General features: G+C 43.7%; 1 pseudogene; it reads right to left on the minus strand.

Moving 5' to 3' along the window:
* Positions 1-651: 651 nt before the first annotated feature.
* On the minus strand, positions 652-6,393 carry LOC136463233 (uncharacterized; annotated as a pseudogene).
* Between the last annotated feature and the right edge of the window lie 5,735 nt (positions 6,394-12,128).

Genomic DNA, 12,128 nt, shown 5'->3' on the forward strand with positions numbered 1-12,128 from the left:
ACGATTATGTTACACGTGGCTGCTACGTTGTCACGTCATCAGTAGGCTATTTGTGGCCCATTGTTCATGAGGCCCATGTGTTGTGTAGTTTTTTAGTTTTAGTTAGGCCCATATTGTAGCAGGAAATATTGGGCTAGCCCAATTGCACAATAGAATTGGCCCACTGTGGGCCATAAAAAATCAGTAGATATTCAAATTGAAATTGCACCAACTTCAAATTTAAATTACACCAAATTCAAATTTAAATTGACAGTAAATTCAAAGTTAAATTCACACTATTTAGGTAGTCACAGATCATCATAGATTCATATAAATATGCCATCGCATATAAATAGATATAGAGGTCACATCATCACAGATTCGCAGATACATCTAAATATATGCCAACATAGTAACTATCAGTTACATAAGAAGTTTGGCACACCATAGGCTAGGACATGCATCAGACCTTATATCAGTTCATCAGTTCACAGAACATGCATCGGTTCATAGAACTGCATGGGTCAAAGATCATGCATTAGTTCAAACAAAAGACCATGCATCCACCTGTTCACATACTAACATTGCAGGAAGACAACTTGCCAAAATGCATCCATCACCAAAAGAAGCATTCAACGACATCGGTGCGCCAGCCGATAACCCAAGACAACCTTACTGTTTTGCTTGACATCCCCGAATCATGGACATCAAAGTCTCGATCAGTGCATCAATGTCAACTTGCCTTTTCTTCAATTCCTCTTCTTGCTTAACCCTCGCTGTTTCTGATTCCTAGAATTTCTTCATCATTTCTTCCATTTGCTATTGTTGAGTCTTGATAACCTCCCTAAGATCACTTGATGTTTGTTTCTCCACCACCAGTTCCTCTTCTAGAACATGTTCTTCTTAGTTTTCTGAATAAGAGCCTCAGAGACCACATCAGTCACATCCTTTGGTTCAAGACCATCATCTACAGGTTCATTTAGCTTCTCCTCCATTTCAACCTAGCAGTGGAGGAGACATAGATAGCTCAATGATCTTGACATATGAAAATAATGTATCATCTGGTTGTGAACTAAGTATGATTTTACTTACAATAAGAGATTAAACTGCAGGAGCAAACCCTTTCTTTTTGCCGTAGTGCATCTCTTTAAATAGTTCTAGTGCATTTGGTGGTTCATTTTTGTACTTGTTCGCCTGAAAATGAATAGAAAAGGACACTTTAAAAAACTTTGGCTGATTCTATGTATTTCTAACATAGATAAAAGGCAGTAAACAAGCTAAAGTTACAACATGTTCTAGTGAAAGTGCCATAGCTAATTTTACAGCCCCAAGTTTAGTATGTTGTGATATAATTTTGGAAACCAAGCAACCAGCAGTAGATTTTTGTCAACTATTACTAATCTATGTGGCATAGCTACATACAAAGCTCTCTTAAATATGAAGAGAAGAAAAGACCTGACAAACAAATGACAATACTTGGTATTCAACTTAAAGTTAGTTCATATACAATATCTTGCAATTGAAGCTCAAACAACATGTTCTAGTGAAAAGTGCCAGTGAGTTGTACTCACCAAATTTACAATATGCATTTCATAGCTGCGAGAACCAGTGGTCAGATGGAACTACACTTTGCTTATGTTCTCTCTGTTCTTCTCACAAGTCACCTACAACAACACAGTTCTGTTGTTAAGCACATATGACATCAACATGATGAGATGGGGAATAGTTGGATGAACTTACCATTTTTTGCTCATTTTTCTAGTGTTCCACAAGTTTATCCCATTGCTCATCAGTCATTGAGGTCACAGGAGATGTTTTGGGCACTAGATGTAGTGGCAAAGCATCAAAATACCTCTTTTTGAGCTTGTAGCGCTGCTGGCGAATAGCTTTCTTCATCATAGCCACACATGCTTTTTCATAGGTGTTGCCTTTACATCCGTATGAAACTTTGTCTGGTAACAGTAAACAACATTGCCAAATGTTATTGAATACACAATGTTAGTGTTGGAAATAAACAGTGGAAAGAGGCAAGTTTGAACACTTACACCAACTTTGTCTATGTACCCCTTGATGATCTTAGGATGTTTCTTGTACTCCTTCCAATGTGGAAATATCAGAACATGGTTCCTTACTGCAATGTTGCACTCAGTTGCAAATTTTACAGCAATCATCACTGAGTTCGGTCTTTTCTTTCCCGGTTCAATAACCAAAGGAAGTTTGCCTTTCCTTGAGCAAGTCATTGAATCAAGTTCTCTCCCAATATTAAGTCCCCTCATCCAATCCTCCTCATCAAATGGGTCATCTACAAAGGATAAGCATAAACTTTTGAACTCTGATTCAAGAAATTCACCACTCGGTAATGCAGAAACAAAAGTAGTAACAGATACTAGTTAAATATTATCCTATCAACTTATGAAAATTAAAGTTGTTGATTTAACAATAATATCAAAACTGGTGTTCAAGACTAAGCCAGTTTTCATTTTATTATGAACAATATATGAAGTACAAAATTTTAGTCATGCACTGGTGACTAAATTGTCTGTCCATGAGTTATCTTAAGCATTGGAGTATCAACCAACCATAATAAATATCCTAATATAATTGACTAATTAAGCCTAGCAATACCAGGTTGACTTGAGTAGAAAATAACTACAACTTGAACTGATGCTCATGTAGAGAAGCAAAGCATGCACAATTTGACTGCAAAGACAAGCTCGACTTGTGGTTCTTCTATGGTACTATGCACTTGCTGAACCATCAGGACAAGCTAAAACATGCGAAGAACAAATACCAAGAGCATGACACACCTTCAGAAATGTTGGCACCCTCTATTTCTTCATTTTCATTGACATCATTCATTGTGGCAGCTTCAGAGAGGTTCAGCTCAGTTTGTATAAGCTCATCTCTAGTCACTCAGCCATTTTACTCGCCTGCATAAGCTACAATGCAATATAGAATTAGTAATAGTACTTTGGAATGCTGGTTCTATAATTTGAGTTCAATTTGTTACAGGAATGTAGTCATTTAACCTTCCTCTGTAGGCTGATTACAGATTTCAACTTGATTAGTCACTGCAGTAACATCGGCAGGATGATTCTTCTATGACCTTGTGAGAACACCAGGTTGCATCTCAGGTTGCGCCTTCTGAACACCTCTCTTGGTAACCTTTGTTGTCTTCTTCTCCTACATAGAACCAATCAAATGTACATATTGGGAGATAAACATTAAATGTAATGAGCAAGCAATCCACATGTTAAGATTTGACACTATGGAATAACTAGCACCTTATATGATAAACTAGCAAGTGTACACCCCATCTCCATCTCCGGTTCTAGGCCATCATCACTTAGATGGCCATCATTGTTAGGCTCATCCTCACCATTGTACTCCAAACCAGAGTTTTCTATTTCCTTCTACTGTTGGATTTCTAGGGAAATCCTAGTGTTCGCAAAAAGTCTAGCTAGTACAGGAAGTCCTAGTTGCCGCATCTTTACGTTGTTGCGGAAACACTTTCTCATCCGCTGAAGTTCATAGTCAATAAGCAGAGGATCTGCATTAAGAAGGAATAAAGAGAAAATTAGGGACATATTTAAGCATCCAGTTCACATCAGCAACCAGTTCACATCCAGTTCACAACCAGACAGAAAACATTTTTAACATCCAGTTCACATCAGTAAAGCCACAAGCAGTAGTCCTTAATCTATACAAGGATCCTCTGCTACTTGCTATACAGATCTTAATCTATACAAGGACATCTTATTTTTATTTTCCCTTCACATAAAATTTTATTTGGCACACATCATATATACCAATCAGACAGAGCATATCCTTGGAAGAAAAAAGAAATCAAAGCAACCTTCCTCAGCACTTTGCTTCTTTCACATTTCACTACACCACCGAGTGTGGCAGAACCGCCTAATCTAATGCCTCACAGGAGTGCTTGTCTTCCATTAGACACTAAGCACTCGAGGGAGAACACTAAATTACTCGGTTTCGTCGAGCACACCCCAGGGGAGAACCCGAAAATCCACATTTTTGCCACCAGGATCACAAATGAGAGAATAAAGCTTACATCATTCTTAACCCTTTCTTACATCACTTTACATGTACATCAGAATATAACATTTATTAATATAACAGCGGAATGAAATCATATTATCAGAGTTATAAATAATTTAATTAAACAGCGGAATAGAAACATGTGAATAGAGTTACAGCGGAAATAAACATCTATTAATGACATGATGAAGTATTGATATATAGACTACGGCAACAGATTATGAAACTTTCATTTATAAAAGTATTTGGTGAGAGTTATAGATAACAACTACGATCGCAGCGTAAAGGAATCCTCGCTGAGCCCACCAGGAGGAATCCACACACAAGAGTTAGCTCTAGCATCCACCTGGCACCTGCAACAGGGGGAATAAAACCCTGAGTACTCAATTGTACTCAGCAAGACTTACCCAACAGGAGAAAAGAAAAGACTCCAAGGATATGCAAGGCTATCTGGCTTGTGGGTTTATTGCATTGCAGGAAGCATTACTAAGCGTGAGTCCTTACATTCGATTTTTATTAATAGCCGCATTGGTTCATTAACTAACCATTCTATGTAAGCACCTGAGCTACTTTCAAGCAGGTGGTAAGCAATCAGATTTCCTTTTTCCATCTTCCATCTTTCATCTTCAGTTCTTACTATGATGCTAAACCGTAGACAAGTTGTACCGGATAGCCCGGCGATTCACGAATCAATGCCCCCAGCTGGGTACCCCAAAAACACACGCCCCGCTTGTACCCCAGGCACAAGCAGGACCAACCCATCACTCTCCTGTCCTGGGTGTCTAGGTCCCCATCCAAACTGGGACTCCAAGCCCCCGCCCCTGAGTCCCGGACTCAGTGCGGTGCAAGGACCTCCTCCACCAAAAACAAACCCAGACAGTCGGTCCGGAAAGAGCCGGATCCACGACAAGAGAGCAATAAGTCTTCCAAGCGCCCATACACAAGTATATGCTTGGGATAATAAGTCTATGACCTGCCTAGAGTCATATGCAACGATCGGTCCTTAACCGACCAGATAGGGAAAAACGGTGTAACCAAGCTATGACCCGCCTCCGCGGCGACACAACTTCTTACACCCTCCAATACCCAAACCATATCCCTGCCCGGTCACCATTTTCCTTTCCACCATTTTATATATTCCAGGTGATAATCATATAGTAACATATTTCCTATATCTCGCGAGTGACAGGCAATCACTCGACTTCTACCGGAGTCCTGTAGCATAGCAATCTACACGATCCTGTCATACTAGTAAGACTCATAGGATAAAGATATATATATGTAGGTGGGTTTCATTCAACTTGTAACACCCTAAAATTTGAATTCTTTTTAAAATAGTAAATTTGATTTAAATATGCAATTATATGTGCATTTCAAATATAGGAAATAATATTTCTTTTATGAAATTAAAAGAAAATACAAGAATAGAAACATGTTGATGCATTCATGCTATTGCATATTTATTTCTGTGACGGGTGGTTTTGTTCAAATGCTAAAAGATTTTAAAAACCTTTTGAAAATGAGTTTGAAAATTTTATTTATAAAAAGAAAAAGGAAATTTCCTTCCATCTCCTCCCCTTCCTCACATTCGGCCTGCATGGCCTTTTTCCCGCGGCCCAGCACCAGCCCCAGCCTGGCTCGCCTCCCCTTTTTTCCCGCCTGGCCCTTCCTGGCGCTGGCCCAGCTCCCCTCTCCTCCCTTGCTCTAGCAACCACCGCCGCGTCGGCCGCTCGGCCCAGCCGGCCCAGCACCGCCCGCCCGCAACGCGCCGGCCCATCTCGCGCGCAACTGCCGCCGCGTTTTCCTTTCCCCCTCTGCTGCTGACAGCTTGGCCCCGGCCGTCAGAGCCTTCCCCCACCTCCGCACGTCCCGCGCCTGCGCCCAGCCATGACGCAACCGCCGCGCCCACTCCTAGACGTGGGAGCGTCTCTCCCCGCGTCCCCTGCCTCTACAAAAAGGGAGCAGAGCCCTTCCCCGCTCCCTCTCGCGTCGCCCGTGCCTGAGCAACCGCCGCGCCGGGATTGCCGTGGTCCTCCGTCCGCTGCTCACCGTGGTCCGCCGTCCTCGCTTCATCCCCGCCTCCGATTTTCGCCCGTGGTGAGCTCGCCTCGATCTCCTCTTTCTCCCCGTCCAATTCCCGTTTTGAATCATGGCCCGTAGGCCTTTATCCGCGCTCGCCGGAGTGCTCCATGCCGCCGGCCATGGCGCCCGCGCCCCGGCCTTCCCCTCCGGCCGTCTTCTCGACCTAAGCGTGACCCCCCTTCTCCCCCGAGCTCTCGGGTGCCCTCGGTTCCTCGTTTGGCGGACCCTAGCCCCCTAACCGAGCTCGCCGGCGTGCTCTTTGCCGCCGGCCATGGCTGAGCCTCGCCGGTGTTACTGTTCCGGCCGGCCGAACCCCCCAGATCCGTTGCTGACCGTCCATTTCTAATCCGACGGCCATCGTTGGCCGATACCCCTTCGTGGGTCAAATTGCTAAAGAGCCCTTCTGTTTTCGCGTAATAGAACCTGCCGTCCTTAGCGTATTTCCTCGAGTACGCATTCTCGTTTTGAAAGCGTATAGTTCACTGGTTTAGTCTAAAGTCCGCTTTCAGTATTTACAGAAATGACATTCGAACTGTTTCGCTTATAGAATTGTCGTTTTAACTCCGAATTGATCCATTCAAATCGCGTTAGCTTCGTAATTTCATAAGCTACATGTTGGAGCTACTGTTAGTCAAGTTTGGAACTTTTTAATTTCATGTTTAGATTTAATTAAATATAGGGCTATAGGAAAACCCGTTTTAATCATAACTTTCGCATTTTAGCTCCGTTTTTCGTGAACTTCGCGTTGACGTGATCGTAGCGAAACGTAGATTAGTTTTACAAACATTTTATCTTGATTTCAATACTATTGGTGTACTATTCTAATGATAGGAATGTTTGCTTTGCATGAATGCTTTTGGAATGTTGTATGTTGCCATGTTGGTCGCGTTCAGACGGTGAGGAAAACGTTGGAGACCAAAAACTCTTCGACGACCAGCAGGACCAGCATGAGTTTGTGAACCAAGGCAAGTATAACATGGGCCTTCCTTGATGTCCTATTTCACTCTAAGCAATTACTCATTTGCATGTGTCTAATTTTGATACCCGTAAGGACATCCTAGTGATTGTTATCCTGTTCCTTGTCTCCTATGGGTTAAATGCATATGGGTAGATTGCTAGTGCTCTAACTGAACTTGATATACATATTGATGAATGATACTATGGAACAAAGTGAGTAACATGAATTATAACAACTGTTCCATGGGGCAAAAGTGCAAATGACCTTTGTTCATGTTGCTCCCGGCCCTCCATAAGGACTTATCTGTCGGCAAAAGCTAGGACTGACAGTGCAACCGGGAGAGTCATATGGCTCTGACTTTAGCTCAGTAATAGGACCTTTCCTAGCTGGTTACAGGTTACCTTTTTGGCGCAAATGGGGCTTGCCACTTTGGGTATAGGGCTACCTCTGTTCCTATGAGTATAGCCGCGATGGATTTGTGCCATAGGAAAGGGGGGTCCCTACATCTGCCTACCAAGGAAACCTAGCAGCCCTAACTTGTTAGGGAAACCTATGAAATGGCTTCATAGTGTACCCTGCCCGCTCACCTTGGTAGTGACATGGGAGTAATTAACCCGGGCATATGGGGATCACGACTCGCGGTGAATGTGCACCACCTCTGCAGAGGGTAACAAACTGTTATAACAGCCGTGCTCACGGTTACGAGCGGCCCGGAAAACTCACAGAATAAATGGCTACTTATAATGTTGTTCATACATGATGACTAGGATGATACTACTATGATGTTGCCCGACTCAAATGGTTCTGATATATGATTATGTGGGTTTAAATGGGAGCTTAAGCATAACCTGATAATACTTGAGAATAAAAGTTTGACCTATTAAAAATGCTAACTGCAGTAAACCAGAGTCTATCCTTTTTGAGCTTCATAACCCCATGTTAGCTTGCTAAGTACGGAATGTACTTACACTAGTTTATTTTCTTTACTTGGATAAAAATCCCGGATGGGTAACAGATGACTATGGGAATGAGGATTTCCCGGAGGATTATTAGGCTTGTGGTCAACCAGTTGACCTTCCCTGTGATGACGGCCACGAGAGTTTATTATCTTTTTATTATTCCGCTGTGATGTATAAGACTAAGTTTTATTATAACTCTGATGTATGGGACACCGTGATGATACTATTGTAATTTGTCAGCTTGTGTGTGTGATTGATTCCTGGGCACACACGAGTTTTGTGCATTCAATTTTATCCTTAAAATTGGGTGTGACAAATTGGTATCAGAGCCGTGTTGACTGTAGGATGCAAGCCTAGTTAGAAAACGGTCGTTTTAGCAGCTTTGCTCCTCTGGTTTCTTGCTTACTGACTTATCCTTGCTATTTTATTAAAACGTTTATGCTTTTCATACCTCAATCTATTATTTAAAATTGTTGATTCTAATTCTATCTCACTTTAAATCTATAGATGTCTCATAATTCGAAGACTGCTCGACTCAGCACGGCCGGCTATCGTGCCATGTTCACCCCGCATGCCCCACCGGCGGAGAGGGAGATTGTGATCATCTCCGACGACGAGGAGATGGCTACACCGACGCCTACACCTACTCCTACACCCGTCGCCGTGCCCGTCTACCCTGTGGTAGCTACACCTGAGGAGTCGACGGCTACTTCCCCTACACCTGCACCCTCCCCAGCTGCCCCCGTGGAGGACGAGGAGATTGGCTGGAAGTGCAAGTACTACTTCAAGCCAGCTCCAGAGACAGCCTACTACCACACTCTCCTCACCCGCGTGCTGGACGACTACTTCCCCGACTTGCACGCCTCCATCAGCTACCACTGCGCCGAGTACAAGCACCCACTGGAGGCTACCTTCTGGAAGGTAGAGCTAGTGGTCACCGCATGGAATGATATCATCAATGGACATGAGGTGGAGACTGTCCACGGTGCCCCTGCCAGGAGAGCCCATGCTTTGGATGGCATGGAGGATGCAGCACAGAATGCCTACGTCCACTACCATGGTCGTCGCTTCGAGGCCATGAGGGAGGATCGCTTCAGGTTCCTTCCTCGAAATGATCATGAGGGTGTTTGGCAGGTTTTGGCTCCACCAGAGAATGACCCAACTCTAGAGGCAACGGTGCAGCATGTACACGCTATGCAGGGAGTGGATGATGAGGTCAAAGGAGAACTACGTGCATCTCAGAGGGCGCAGAGACGTCTTCAGAAACAAGTGGATGAACTTCGAGCACAGCTGGGACAGCCTTCCATCTACAAGAAGAAGCGCCGTTCCTTCACCATGATTGACACCGCTCCATAGGTGTTAGGTGCCTTGATCTAGATTATCACGTTGTTAGTTCGTGTCCTTATTTAGTCTTGTTGGTCTTATTAACTTGGTTGATTAGATGTTTGATTTGTGAACTTGGTTGATTTGGTATTTTGCTTGGTTGCTGGAAGTTTGTGGGCATGTCCACAACTTCCTTAGATTGGAACTTTAAATTTAGAATGAAATCTTAATGCAAAAGTATCATTTTATCTTATCTCTGCTGTGCTGATTTCTGGAGCAGCCTGTGTTCTTTATCTGGTAACTCGAAATCTGGGATGATAAAAATTCTGAAATTTTTGTGGAGACAACTAGACCTCTGTATCTTTCAAGTGTCTTTGGAATCACGTCAATAGCTGTTCAGGTTTGGGAGATCTAGCTGGCACAAGTTTATGTTCCTGCGCTGTCTGGAACTCAGAACAGTTTCGGTTTAGCTCTATTTTTGACTATGTGCGAGTTCGAATCTGTAAAAGTGGTCTAACTGAAAGTTGTAGCTGATGTCCTAAGCTTTCTAACGAATCTTGGTGTACCTCTGTTGGATCTCTGAAACTCGAGTTATAACAGTTTTACTGAACTGCTGAATTTGAATCTTGCCCAGAAAATTTTCAGCATTGTTTCTTATCTCTTGTAAGCTCTCTATAAATGGGAAAAAATCTCTAAATTTTGCACATTTGTTGGAAAACAGATGGCCGCAAGAGGAGGAAGAGGCAGAGGCTGTGGTCGTGGGCGTGATGCTCTTATGAATCCACCACCGCCACCTGTGACCATGGAGCAGATATTGGGAATGCAAGCGCAGCTGATGCAAGCTATGATGCAGCGCTTGGACAATGAACCTGCAAAAGGTCCACCGCCTGTCCAGGTTAGAGATAAGCGTGGAGAGTTTATGCAAGGTCGTCCACCGGTGTTCACACATGCCACAGACCCTATGGAGGCCGATGATTGGTTGCGTGTTGTGGAGAAACAACTGAACATAGCACAATGCAACGACCTGGAGAAGGTGTTGTATGCTTCCGGGCAACTCCAAGGAGCTGCTCAGGATTGGTGGGAATCATTCAAATTTGGACATCCCAACAATGCTCCTGATATCACTTGGCAGGAATTTAAGGACAGTTTCCGATCATACCATATTCCTGATGGACTAGTGGAACTGAAGCAGGAAGAATTCAGATCTCTCAAGCAAGGATCAATGACTGTGGCAAAATATCGGGACAAGTTCGCACAACTATCTCGCTACGCTCCTAATGATGTGGCAGATGACAAGGATAAGCAACGTCGTTTCCTCAAGGGACTCTATGATGGACTGCAGCTCCAGCTGATGTCTAATACTTATCCTAACTTCCAGTCTTTGGTGAATCGCGCAATCGTGATTGATGATAAGCGCAAGGAGATGGAAGCTAAGAAGAGAAGGCTCCAAGGGCAAGCTTCTGGAAGCAACACTCGCCCACGTGCGTATCCCTAGCAAGGTTTCCAGCAGAGGAATCAGGGACCAACTCATCAGGGAAACCGTGGTCAGTATCCTCAGCGGAACCAGTTCCAACAACGCCCTCAGTATCAGCAACAGTTTGGAAATCAGCGTCCCCCGCAATAGACTAGCAATCCTGCAACATGCCAGGGAGTGCCTAACAATGCTCCTGTGAAGAGTGGTGCGCCCAACAATCCCAATGCCTGTTACCGATGTGGAGAAGTAGGTCACTATGCTCATCAGTGTCCTAAGAAGCAGAACCAGCAAGCGCCTCAGAACCAGACCAACAATCAGAAGTTCAACGCCCGACCACCTCTCACAGCGAAGGTGAACTATGTGTCATCTGATGCAGCTCAGGAGACGCCTGAGGTCATGTTGGGTACGTTCAGTGTCAACTCTATTTCTGCTACCGTACTTTTTGATTCTGGTGCTTCGCATTCTTTTATCTCCCAAGCTTTTGTTAGAATGCATAGCATACCTTTGTGTGCCATGAAAAACCCAATACTAGTGAATTCCCCGGGAGGTAGTATGCCCGCTTCTTATTGGAGCCCCTCAACTAGCATTTCCTTAAGGGGGGTAGACTTCAAGGTGAAGCCTATTGTGTTGAGAACAGCGGGAATTGACCTTATCCTGGGAATGGATTGGATGAAACAACACCAGGCAGTGATTCAGTGTCAGGAGAAATCTGTGGTTGTGACATCACTCAATGGGGATAGAATCTGTGTAGAAGTAGTAGTGCAAGCTCAGCCTACAGCCACAGTGAATCAGCTAGATGGTGAAGTCAATGAACAAGATCATGTCGTGGAGGAATTCCCAGATGTCTTCCCCGATGACTTGCCAGGTATGCCACCTGACCGAGACATTGAATTCATTATTGAATTATTACCTGGAACTACACCAATAGCTAAACATCCGTATAGAATGGGAGTTAATGAATTAGAAGAGCTTAAGAAACAACTAAAAGAGTTGCAAGAAAAAGGTTTCATATGCCCTAGTTCTTCCCCGTGGGGGGCACATGTGATCTTTGTGGATAAGAAGGATGGTAGTCAACGGATGTGTGTGGATTACCGTTCACTTAATGAGGTAACAATCAAGAATAAATACCCTTTGCCTAGGATTGACGACCTATTTGATCAGTTGAGAGGAGCTCATGTGTTCTCCAAGATTGATCTTCGATCTGGTTATCATCAGCTTAAGATTCGGAACTCGGATATACCCAAGACAACATTCACTACACGGTATGGATTGTATGAGTACACCGTTATGTCTT

The sequence above is a fragment of the Miscanthus floridulus genome, chromosome 1 (genome assembly GCF_019320115.1).
Source record: "Miscanthus floridulus cultivar M001 chromosome 1, ASM1932011v1, whole genome shotgun sequence".
Classification (NCBI taxonomy): Eukaryota; Viridiplantae; Streptophyta; class Magnoliopsida; order Poales; family Poaceae; genus Miscanthus; species Miscanthus floridulus.